Source organism: Nipponia nippon, unplaced genomic scaffold, assembly GCF_047370975.1.
Source record: "Nipponia nippon isolate SJK-2023a ecotype South Korea unplaced genomic scaffold, ASM4737097v1 scaffold_11, whole genome shotgun sequence".
Taxonomy (NCBI): Eukaryota; Metazoa; Chordata; class Aves; order Pelecaniformes; family Threskiornithidae; genus Nipponia; species Nipponia nippon.
The window spans coordinates 14,318,661-14,331,916 of NW_028262302.1; positions in this window are offsets into that span (position 1 = coordinate 14,318,661).

Below are 13,256 nucleotides of genomic sequence, written 5' to 3' on the forward strand. Positions count from 1 at the left end.
GAACAGATGGCTGACTGCAGTGGCAAAGATGATACGTATCAAAGCGCTCTGCGCTCCCCTCCCAGCCAACTCTGTCCTCAAGCCTCAAAATCCAGAGAGGTGGATCCTCACCTGCAGTCCTCTGGCAAAGCTCCCTCCACCTCAGGGGTGCTGTGCTTACTCATTGCAGCTGAGGAGCCTTCCCAGGGGTGTGCAGGGTTTCTGCCTCACGAGTCCTGTGGAAATGCGACAGAGCCGCTTGCTGGAATGCAGCGCCCGTAGTTAGATTAATTAGGCTGCAACAGAAGCAGCAAGAGATAAAGTACAGCTAGTTAAAAGTTTAGGTGTTTCTCTTTTTTCTCCTCCATGGGAGCTGGGTCCTGCTGATTGCAAGCAGGAAAAGCTCCTCTTAGTTCAAAAAGGCGTTGGCTTGAGCCAAGCCTGCAGGAAGTCACCTCTCCCCAAAACATTTGTCGTACCAAAATTGCCACTAAAACTGTGGATGTGTTTGCCTTATCTCTTGACCAAAAGGCAGGATGAGGAAACCACTTAAACCAGGAAAATTAGAGAAAATGAGTGATCAATGCTTTCTTGCGTTTTTCATTCCTAGGTCCCAGAGCCCTCTCCAAAGACATGATGTATCACTGGGATTTTGTCTAAAGCGTAAACTGAGGCACAGAGCTGTTAAATGTGTCGCAGTGGTCATGTGGGAGGGAAATAGCAAAGCTGAGCATAGAAACCAGGTCCCCAAGCTTTTATCGCAAGCTGAAATGTTTCCCCAATTTGAGCGTGTCCATTACCTGACTCGTCGCCAGCTTAGTTAGTGCCGGTTTGATCCAAACTGTGCAATGCGTCGCCTGACTCCTTCACACCTATTTGCTGCCCGGTGCCGCTGCCGCCTGGTCTCTGCTGGCAGTAATTGTAGGAGCTGCTGGCTGGCAGGTGAACAGCGGCAAAGTCTGTGTGACTACTGGAAAGGAAAAATGAGCTGTTTGATTCACTAGAAAATAGAAGGCAATTTTCTGACAATGGGGAGATGAGTTAAGTGGGTCTTTCCCTGGACTATTACTAGGAAGAGAGAATACTTGTCTTGAGGGATTGCGCAGCTCTGGTGTTGCTAGCAGCTATTTCAAAGGCCGTAGAGGGAATTAGGTTAGCAGACTGACTTCTAGGTATCTATCTTTACCATCTGCAGCTCAAGCAATGTAACCAGAGGCAAATGCAGACCTAATTCCATAAAATGAGCTAGGCCTCATGAACAGTGCTGGAGATGGGGAACATCTGGGATCTAGAGAGCAAAATTTCCAGTGTGAAATCCTTATGAAGATAAGGGCTGGCATAGGAAGCTGTGCCGTGCTTTCATAGTAAGAAATCTGGCCTTGGTGCAGCCTAGCAGGAAGACATAAAGGGATGAAATACTAAGCGGAAAACAAAGATCTGTGCTGAGACTGCTATTGAAACATTGTCTTTTTAGCCAAAGCACAACAGAAAAGCACGTGGGTATTCAGCAGAAGGGATGACAGACTGGCAGTGGAGTCCAGGGAAGTCTCCTGGAGAGGGTGATGAATCTGGAGCTCAAGAAATCGTGATTCAGGTCCCTGTTTACACTGCAGCCCTCCTACAAAGGCTTGGATGAGCCATACCGGGTCTTTTCCCCCACCATTCTATAGGTTAGAGGCAAGCGTGTAAAGCTGAACATCCCAAGTTGCACATTAAAGCAGATGAAACTTCTCTGGTGTTGGTGAGGATGGTGTGGGGACATAGTGTTCAGAGCAAATGCAGGATACAATTAAGCTCTTCAGAATTAAAATCAAAGAACCTGGTCAGTGGTTTTAAAGAAAAGTGGATGGGTAGTAGGGAGGAGGCAAATAAAATGTCAGGTAGGATATTCTGGAGAGGAGAAAAGAAAGCATACATAGTGGGCATTATTGAAAGGAACAGAGAGGTTTGGATGGTCCTGCCCAGGGTGGGTGGATGACACAGTCTTGCCCAGCATCTCAGGGTGTGTGCATGACATGGTCCTTGGCTAGCACAGTCCCTGGGCATCACACAACCTCCCATAGCGCTGAGCATAACCATCAGCCAGTCCTTCCTGTTGCCCACTTCAACAGACGTCTCCTATAAAACCTGGTGCCCTCTCATTTCTTGTTCAAAAGTAAAATATTATTGTATATTGGAGGTATGAAATTAAGATAACTGCAGTGTGATTGATACTGGGGGGAGTTAAAAATACTTCACAAAACTTAGTCTCTGTCAGTAAAATGGAGGCTTTGCTGTTGGATGAATGCCTGTCTTGGGAAGTTCTTTATTTTAAACATCCATTTATCACTGTAGCAGGGACCACTGGCTGCAAGCATTCAGCGACTGCAAAATTAACTTTCCCATGAGTACAAACTCATCATTCAGCTCTAATGATCCCAAGAAAAGTTTCAAACTAATCCGTACAAGAAAAACGGCAGTGCCATCCCAAGATATTAATAGGAATAGAAACACTATGCAAGGTCCCCCCAGTAATATGGAGGAGCCCTGTATTTCTTGAAGCACCTAATATGTATCTAAGGGTTTTGAAGCAAAGCCCATTGCTCCTGCCAAAGCAAAGGGCCTGTTTCTGGGTCATTCCAAAGTCCACGTGAATCCTAGTGAACTCAGGAGTGGATGTGAGGGTTACCGTTTAACAAAAAATGAGGTTAAATCAGACATCAAGCTTCTTGCTATTCACCTGATGATCTTGTCACAATACTAGTAAACATATTCCAAGGTCATTTCTGGTGGTAAGGAGATACTTCTAATATGGAAGATGAAAATTAAAATATCAATACCCCTCAGAAATGGGGAAGCACCTTCTCTTGGTGGATGGAGCAAAGGGAGGCACAGGGTGGGTGCCAGCCTCTGGGCTGGGTAAACAGAGCAGCTGGCATAGCTGAGCCAAGACTCCTGATTGCTTTTACTCACTGCCACCATTGCCTTGTTTTGTGGTGGTTTTATTTTACCCCTGGGGGTCTGACTTCTCTAATTAGCTTTTTTTGTTACATAGGAGTGATACATAAAGATTTCCTTTTCTCTTCTCGGGCTAAATAGAGGATAACAGCTTCATTAGACAATTGAGTGCTCTTCCAATCAAACAGCAATACGTTGTCCCCTGGGAGCTTTCTTTAACCACAGAATACAAGCAGCTGCTCTAATTGTGCTGTGCTTGAGGCCCACTGCAAGGGCAACCAGGGCTGCCGCTTTTTCCGATCTTCAGAGCAGAGCAGGAGGGACTTCTGTGTTCGGTTCCCCTATTACAGTATGAATTTCCAATGGGCCCCTCTGCTTACCCACCTCTTCCAATTAATGAAGCTGCTCTCAGAATATGAAAAATACATTTCTTTGCTTAAGTCAAGGAATAAATCCCAGAAGGTTGATGATTTGAAGCACTCAGGTGTAAAATTTTAAAATAAAATTAAATGAAATGAAACTGGAGTGCTTGTGATAGCCAGGAGTGCATAAACAGAGGTGGGAAGGTCAGGGCTGAACACCTGATTCCTCTTTGTGGCTATTGTACAGTGTGTACCTGCTGATTATAAAGGGTTAACAAATCATCAGTAGATGCAATAAGCATGTTAAAAACATGAGTAGCCTGTGATCCAGCTGGCCATAAACATACTGGTTGATGGTGGTAGAGATGGTCTTCAGCACAGTTATAAATAGAGCTGATCAAAATATGGAAAGCGTTTCTGCAAAATATTTCAATGAACCAAAGTTGTTTTCAGTTCAAAGGATTTGAAATATGTATTCTTATGTTTTAAAAAATGCTTGACAAAAATATCCCATTTCACTTCTGCTTTTATTTGTTAAAAATATAATCAAAACAGGTACTGACACTTTGTCCAGTGAACTTTCAAGAAGGGAGCTGAGGTGCTCCCTGAGGTACTGATCCTGCAGAGAGTTTCTACACAAAGATTTGGGGCATCTTTATCATTGTTAAGTTTACAGCTGTTTCTCCACGTTTCACAAGAAATTCAAAGTAAGTCAGATCTGCATCTACATATATTGTTGTTCCTATTGCTCTGACACCTAAAATATCAGTTTTTAGTCTGTAGCATCACCGGTTGGATATTTCGTAGCTTCAAAGCCAGAGAGGCATATGGTTTTGTCAGGCCGAATCTACTGAAATGGACAACGAGCACCGTCCCCATGTCTGGTAGCAGAGGAAAGAGAAACTGGCCAACATGTACATCAGCAGCAGTGTTAAGCCAAAATAAATCTTCAAAATCATGAAAGAGTTCCCAGGCAGATGTGCTGATTTGTTACAGTTCCTTTCAAGAAGGAGGAGGTTCCTGTTAAGGTTTTGCAGGAGAACTTGAGCTGCAGGATATGCCATTTGTGTATGGACCGGAGTGAAAGTGAGTAATGGTATGTCTGTGACAGTGCTGGGGCTGAGGAAGGATGCTCAGGTCCTTCACGGGCTTCCTGCTTTCACATCTGCAGGAGCTGGAGAAAGCTGTAGCTGTCATACTATATAGCTTAGGTTTATGTTATTGCAGCAGGACCCATATTACACAAAGAAAACAGTGGGATGCAGGAAATCTCCTTTCTCATGAACACTGCTGAGAGATTCACCCCTTCCATGCAAGGACAAAACTGATGGCAAAAGGTCCCTACCTGAAAAGTAAAGGGACACCTGGGAAGAGCATGATCTACCAGCTCCCAGGGGATTGTAGTAGCAGTATTTGTCAGCAAGAAAGCTTATTTGTTGACAACTGATACGCCTAATCCCCTGTGCTGGATCCCACAGAGGCAGCTGTGTGGAGACGTGGATCTCTGAGGCTCTGCTCCTCCAGAGGGTTTCTACACAGGTGATCCTGAGCCCACGGGCAACCTGGGAGTGACCCAGGCAAACAACAAATGTCCTTCTCAACTGTTGGAGTAGCTGAGGGAGCAGTGGGGACCACTCTACTAGTGGCACTTGCAACCAGCCTGAGGCAATGACTTCTTTGACCAGAACCGTGGCGGTTCTGCAGATCTTTGACTGACCTCTGCCATGTGCGAACCGTAGTCACACAGAAATCTGCTTCAAACCAGAAACTATTTCATTTCTTCATGAAATACCACTTTTGATGAGCTGTGTTTTTTAGCTGCCTGTGTGCCTTGCTATATTGGACCTCTAAGACCACAGAGAACATCTGTATGACTTGGCACCAAGTAAAGAAAGTTGAAAAGTAGCAGGCGGTTCCTGAAAGCCAAGGAGCTCACACATCCTTGCAGGGAGGGCCAGCAGTACTTACCTCAAGAAGCTGGCTCTTGCAGCAGCTAAGAGCACCAATATGTGGCTCTCCCTGTCCTGGCACAAGATAGACGTTAAGGCTGCACTGAAGCTGCTAAGGACAGGGGCGATGCGAAGCCAGTATAGGTAAAAGGAGAGTCATTCTTGATGTCTGGCAATCCCTTTCAAAGCAAAAGTAGGTCTCCCACTTTGATCCAGCTACGAAGTGTTGCTCTGGGGTTTTGGAAACAGTATAAATGATTCTGGCTTTCCAATATAAATAAGGGTGTTTCCAGTATCTATACCTACAAGGAGTTTGCTCCTGTACCATTCAAATTCAAACTCCCATCAACGTGACTGCCTGAAGATCAAGCCCTGAAGTCCCCTTCCCAAGAGCCTCCCAAAGGAAGAAGGGCCAGACCACAATCCCAAGACCCATAGGTGGGCTGTCTGGTGTTTGCATCCTTCCACAGAAGAGTACAGGAAACCTGGAGTAAGGATCTAATCAGATGTTCTGCAACCATTGCCAAGAGTTGGGTCAAGTAGTCTGCTCACAAATGAGGAATTATTAGGCTTACTAAGCAGTGGCTGACATGGCCAACATTCCCCCTCCAAGTGACCCAGGAGAACTGACCCTTCTCAGCCACCACGACATACAGCTTCAGTAATTAGGAGCGTGCTTCTGCTCAGGGTTTCTCTGGGCAATCAGGAGACTTTCTAGAGCCTTTCACTCTCCAAGTTTTTTATACTATCGCAGGTTTAGGTCTACAAAAATCTCCAGCTGAGCAAAGCAAACCTGGTCAGTCTTTGGTGGCTCTAAATTGATATTTGGAGGGAATAAAGTGTTGAGACTGCTGTTAGACTTGCAGAATGCAAACTGATTTCCCATCTTTATTTTTGGTGATGAATAACATCGATGGATATGTCTTTTTTTTTTTTTGTTAAGACTTCCTCTGAACCGCAGTTATTCCCCCTTGTAGCTGACATCCTTACTATTACCTTTACTCCTTGCCTGAGTACACTTAAATTACATCATTGCCTCTGGGAAATGCATCCCAAACCCAGGGAAGGAAGCCAGGTCTAGGACACAAACTGAAACTCACTGTAATGGGTAAGAGTCTTTCTATTGGCCTGGGTATGTTTGGGTTCAGGCTTTTAGTGAACAATTTATGTAGAAATGCAAATAACAAATTTAGTCCTTACACTTCCAGTCTCTCACTGCATGAATCTATGTCAAGCAGAACAGCTGCAACATTCCCCTCAGTACAGAAAGTCACGTACTCACTGCAGCTTTAAATGCAAAGTGAATGAAGTACTCATTTATCTTCTCTGCCTGGGGGAAACCCTTCCATTTCTGCTCCCCTGGGGTTACACATGACAGCAATTGCCTCTTACATGGCACGAAACACGTACAAGGATTTCCACCGTGTTTGTGGTTGTCTAGCTGCCTCCATAAAAGAAAAAGCTGTTGAGAGCCAGCAGACATTGTTTCAGTAAAAAAACTAAAAAACAGAGAGAGAAGCATGGTCAGTCTTTTCTTCCTTTTCTTTTTTAATCCCCAGCAAAGTAAAAAGAATGGTTTGTCCTGAAATATTCCCACAAGCAGTTAGTAGCAGAGTCTGAACTCAGCTGAGTACAAACAGAGAGGAGATCTCTACAAGGTAGAAGCCCAAATCCATCCCTCCACACAGAGCAAACCGGGGGGCAGAGAGCTTCCTCGGGATCCCCCAGCTTTTCTTTGGGCTCATTCTGCAATGCAGAGAAGCCTGTCTGGACCATTTTGTCTGCAGAGCATGTGGATGGGGTAGGCTCAGCAGCAGCTCTGCTGCATTTGAAGGTGCCTTGTGCTGCTGTCCCTTGCTCTGCAGAAGGTAATTGCTGCTCCCCAAGGACAGGCACTGCAGCCCCTGCTCTCCTGGGAAGACAAAGCATTGGTCAGGAAAGAAACCTGAGCTCCTGTGGGGTGAGGAAAAGCCCAGTAGCAGTAATTTAAGATTATGTGGCTGTTCCTCAAGCTGCTCTGTGCTGATGCTCTCAAGCAATTTAATACCTGAAAGGCTACCTCCTCCTGTTCTCTGCTTAGTATAGAAGGAAAAGGTTTGCTTTGCCTGTAAAGAGAACATTCATTAACTGGCATTAACATGCAATTTGGTGTTCAAAAACTGCCTTATCAACAGAACATCTGAGGTAAGAGCCATCTGCACTGCAAAGGCTGCCCGCAGCTCTGCTCGGGCTGTGCAGAGAACAGCCTGACCCAAACCAGGATGCAGAGAGTAGCCTGACCCAAACCAGGGTGACTGGACGGAGGGAAGGGATCAGGGTGCCAACTCAGACCAACGAAGCCACAGTGGGAGTCTTTTTCCTTGCTTCATCCAGGCTGAGTCAGATTGCCTAGCACAGGTTGAGACCACTCTCTACTACTTACTGCTGGAGCATGACTAAGACCTCCAGACACCCTCCCTATCCTCTCCATGATGTCTTTTATATGAGGGAATAAAAACACCTTGAAGGATACTGACTCTTGAGACATCTGTGTATGGTCATTGCTAAAATGAAAAACAGATATTTCAGGTATCCCCAGAAAGTTTCTAGGACACTAGTAAGAGAAGACTAAAAAAGTCCTAGTGAGAGCAGGATACACCTGCATCTCTCTGCACTACACTATACGTAATTATATGCTATAGGTAATTCGGCTGTGGCTAGTAGCCAGGTTTAGAAGAGCCATAGGAGAGCCAGATGATTGGGGTTGTTTCTCCTGGAAAGGAGATGAGTAAGGGAGAAATGTAAATATGTATGATATCCTCACTGGTCTAGGGAAGACAGAAGAATTTTTTTCCAGCTTTTAGCATCAGGATAAGAGGCAATTTAAAAACAACAGATGAAAGATTTTTGCAGTGTTTAAGCAAGCTGTGGCACTTACTGTCAAAAGAAGTCCTCAGGCGGAGAAGGTACCGAGTTTGCAGAGAGACTCTGTTCAGAGGGACAAGCAAACTAGCTACTTCTAGTTAGCACTAAAACGTTGTGGAGCGCTGTTAAACATCAGGGCTGATGCTCAGTTTTTGGGAGGTTTGGAAGCTGGGATTCAGCCTGGCACAAGGGCAGGGAGAGGCCCTGTCCCCACCCCAGCCCCTGCCCCTGCCTGTGGGGGAGGCCCCAGGGTCTCTGGCTGGATCCTGGCTCCCTGCTCCAACCCAGAATAGCAATCGCTGTGTCCTTATGCTCCGTATCTCCAAGTAACTGGTTTATGATGTGTTATTGCCACTGTTTAGAGAAGAATATTCTTAGGGGACAGCAATGCCATGGTAGTCCTTAAGTCTGGCTTTTGTGGCTGACACTTTTGGGGGACAGAAGGGTGTAGACAGATGCCCAGATGACTGTTCCTCTCCCCTTTCCTCCGTCTTTCTGCAACAGTGGCAGGCAAGCAGGCTGTGTTCAGTTGTCTTCATCTCTTCAAGTGCATTATTTCCAATGTGAGCCAAGGAGATCAAAGAAAGTGTCTAGAATGGAAAGTGCTTATGTGTTTCACGATCCTAAACCCTGCCTTTAGAAAAAAGGTCTTTTTAATTGCAACTGTTTCTTTAATTAGGAATTTTGTCACTTCATCTCCATGAATTGGGAAAGTTAGCACAAGAGCATCTAACTTACATCTCAAAAAAAACCACCACCCTGCCACGATCACAGCATTTGATCAGTATGCATACTCTGGTTGTATGGGGAACCCAGGAGACCCACATACCCCTGTGCCTCACTTGGTGTTCACTGAGCAACTGGCCTGGAGTGGATGGACAGCTTGGGACACTTCAGGAATGAAGAAGCAGGTGTTTAAAAGCTTTGTTTAGAGGATGAGGAATAAGATTAGTCTGCACAAAATATAGCAGGCAGTTATTTAATGTACAGAATCTGGGATGATGATGATGATGATGATGATGATGATAATGATGATGATGATGATGATGATGATGATGATGATGATGATGATGATGATGATGACTGAGGGGCCATGAGATAACTATGAGCTGCCGGCAGAGTGGAGGTAGTGTGGTGAGCTTACAGACCCCCAGGAAAGGAGTGCGGGTCCAAAGACCTGAGTCATTCTTGTCATTACTTTTTCCTTAACTCTCATGAACCCTGTTAGTGCCTGCAGGGCAAGAAATAGGACTATCTGGCTCTCACTTTGGAAGTAAGCAAACATTGAGCAGTATCAACGACCTTCTCATGAACTTGTTTTAGACCATTCTAGAACTTAGAAAATTGTTTTGTGTTACTTAATATGTACATTAGCATGACACTGACTTTGTTGTCACAAGTCAAATAAAAGCATAGCCATGGGCATAATCAGTAATTTCCTGAGGGGGCTGTTTGAGATCACTTTGGCTGGGGACAACCTCCATCTCCACATCTTTTCTTACTGGTTCAGTGGGGCTCACAGGAAGCAGCGAGGCTTTCCCTAAGTGCTCGGTGAACTGACCAAGGCATTGGAGGGGTATGACATTTTCCAGACTGGTGTTTGAATAACGTTTAGAAAAATTATATTGAGATCCAAGCTATTTGTAAGGGTGCCCAGATGGTATTCTGTGATTGCTACAGAGATGTCTCTTCTCCCAACAGAGAACATACTCCATCTGCCCCAGTAAGAGCTGTGCATGCCAGGCAAGGATGGAAATGGACAGGCAGAGCAGTAGCTACTGTCAGGATTGGGCACAATGTTGGGCTTTTTTATGGGGTGTAAGTAAACCTTTGAACAGGAAAAATCAGTTAATTTCAGGTTGGTGCAAGCACAGTCTAGACTAAGAAAATCAAAGCAAGTCAACATCAATTTGCCTCTGACCTGAAAAAGAAGAGAGAGGACTGCCTTTTAACAGCATAGATGGATATTCACAACAGCAGTCTGAGCTTTGAAGCTCCTTGCTATTTACAGGCAGACAAGCCAGGCTTGTACGAGGGAACTGAGAGGCGAGCGTGATTGACTAACATGTGGGAAAGAAGAAAAGGTGTGATGTGCGGGTTTTAATAGACCTTGCTACTAATCTGTCAGTGTGCTTACGTTCAGGTTTTCAGTCAAAGAGTTATCAGTTCATTTCATATGCAAGAAGGTGATTTTTGCCTATTTTTTGCTTAGCAATCTTTTTGGTTAAGTTATGGGTAATAACTGTGCCTTGGCTTCAAGCCTTTTTGATGCCTTCATCAAAATGACACTTTTTCTGTGCCTCAGTTCCCAGATCTGTAAAATCACAGCAGTCTGAAATGCAGTGTCACTGTTTCCAAGCACAGGAGAGGGGTGAATTCTTAACCCAGTTTCAACCAAGAAATTCGAGAACAAACCTCTCAAAGTAGCTCAGAGCCATATCTCAGATACTCTGGTTTTAGTTCCTAAGTTCTGAAATAAAAAAAAAATTGACTCTTATGTGTTGATTGAGAATAGCACTTAAGCCACATGATCTCTTGAGCAAATGACCTTATGCATAGGAAGATATTCATATAGTAATATGGCTTTCAGGCTGGCCCGCTCATTTGCTCAGCTCAGAGCATGGGTAATGCTCTGGCTGTCTAATGCTGGGTGTCTACTTCCATCCATCCAGACACTGCCGTCTTCTCAAATCACTTGTCAGGCTAGGAAAACAAATATCCTTTTCCTACTGCAATAACTCACCTGCCTCTCCACCTGCACGTGGTATGTTAGTGACCACGGGCAGATAATGGTATATGGCTCTCCAAATTCTCACCACACTTCATGCACTAGAAAATGGGCAGCTATAAGGAAAAATGGAATTGCTCTCTACAGACATAAACAGCTTTTTGTAAGACTGGAACTGGTCAGAAATGACCATCAGCATCACTTTGCAACCCACTAAAGATCTGCTCCTGTTCTCCATATACTAAAACACAAACTACTTCAGCGACTCACATATCTGCTCTTCCCTTGAAGTCTGCTTCTGGCATTGCATTTCTCCGAGTAGCAGAATACCTTCCACTTTTTTATTTGATCACTTTTGCTCTTTGACATAAATCTTTCCCTGACATGCTTTACTTTGACAGTTCCTAATATAGCTGTGCCTAATGAGACAAATTCCAATAGCAGAAGTACTGATTGCTGGATTAACAGTTTCATATCCATTTTCCTGGGGCAAGAAGTAGAAAAATAAATCATCCGTTCTATGCTACTACAGTGGGAGAATGCATGCCATACCTGGAAAACATTTAGTTTCTCCTTTGCAATGAACTTCATGGATGTAAGACCACAGCTTGAGAAAGAGAGAAAAAAATATAGTCATGGGCATTGCATATCCTGTGACATTTCTCAAAAAAGGGCCCCAGGAAAGAAAAGGGCTTCATGTCAGAAACTTGATTAGAACTGAGATAATTTATTGCCCTAATAAGATCAACATTTATATGTAAGGATAAGTAAATATTGACTAGGTAAACACAGTCTGATAAGCAGATCAATCTGTTTCTCTCTTAAGAATACATAGGAATTAACAAGCTTAATAATGTTCAATATTTCAGACTCGGAGACTAAAATGCTCGGGTGCATCCTGAAGGAGTAAAAGGCCATTGCATATGACACCCACCCACCCCCCAATAAATAATTTAACAGCACACACACACACAAAACCCCAACCCAACAACCAAAAAGAAAGGATAGCTTTTGTTCCTGGAGGATGCAGGTTCCCCATGCAACAAGAACTGTCATGGGTGTTCATTTCATGGTTTTATAAACATTTAACTATCAATCAATGTCATCCACAAAGCATTGTTCAGAGGATCAATTTATTTCCAGCTTTTCTCTGCTATTAAATAGAAAATGGAACAGACAAGGGGAGCTTTGATTTTGTATGAGTGGGCTTTTACAATCCAAATGTGCCTTTTGAAGCATGCATTTAAATCAGATATTAGAGGACATTTGGGAGCACATTTCCATGTCTGTATGGAAAGAGAAGGTGGAAACCTATAGTGCAGTTTGTACCCCCTGGTCTCATAGAAAAGTTCTTGTCATTTTGAACAAGTATGTTTTCTCCAGCTCCTTGGGTGCAGGACTCCCCAGTGAGCAGAATAATTTAAGGTGGAGAAGAAGGACAGTGCATTTTTCTGAAAACTGGTTTTCTAGTATAAGTTCCCTGGCTTTTGTGACCTCTGAAATTGCTTGAGGGATAGCACGGAATAGCAGAGGTGCTATTCCGAAAGAAGCATTGTCCTAAAGATGCGTTGGAGTCACTTTCAAAAGAGAATCCAGCTGTCTGACCTGACAGATGCTCCATCCAAAGAACAGACAGACTTTTTGTCACGAGCATGGAAATGCTTGTGACTAAGAGAATGGTGCGATTTGTTACTTCCTCTCTCTCCCTTGTGAATGGAAACTAGTGACCAGGTAATCTTGGTTACTTCAACTTTGGAGTGCTTAGCAATGAGGGTGGAGGGTGATGCTATAGGTTGTTGTGAACCACTGAACAAAGGACAGCAACCTATTAAAATTTGCTTGCAGAGTCACAATAGCTGAGCAACGGACACACCAGCCTTTGCGATTTACCCCAAATGATATCCTACTGCTTAAAAATCTTTCAGAAAATAGCTGGGACTTATCATCTCCATTGGCAAACGGGTTTCATGGTGACCAGTTCTCTGGTTCTTGACCAGTCTTACAGGCACTCCTGTCCTCTGTGGAGACGTTTAAGAGGCAGCTAAAAACTTCAGCGTGTGTTCTAAACTATTTGTCTATCCATCTACCTTCTGTGGTCAGTGAAAGACAAGGGCACCCCTAGAGGGCAAATCCATCTACAGGTGGCTATGCTGGCTGGGACACAGGAGGTGACTCCCACTCTTGACTACTGGTACATACAGAGAGGGCACATATGCAGAGGTGCTGGTAGATTGCCAGAGCCGGGGGAAGCGCTGGAAAAGTGATATCCTGGAAACACACCTCGCAACCGCCCTGCTCCTGCTGAGGGTGAGAAGGTGAGGCAACTGGAGCCTGACACCGTGCTGCTGGAACCCTTTGCCCCGGCAGCCGGGGCGGTCGGGGGGATCCTGGCGTGCG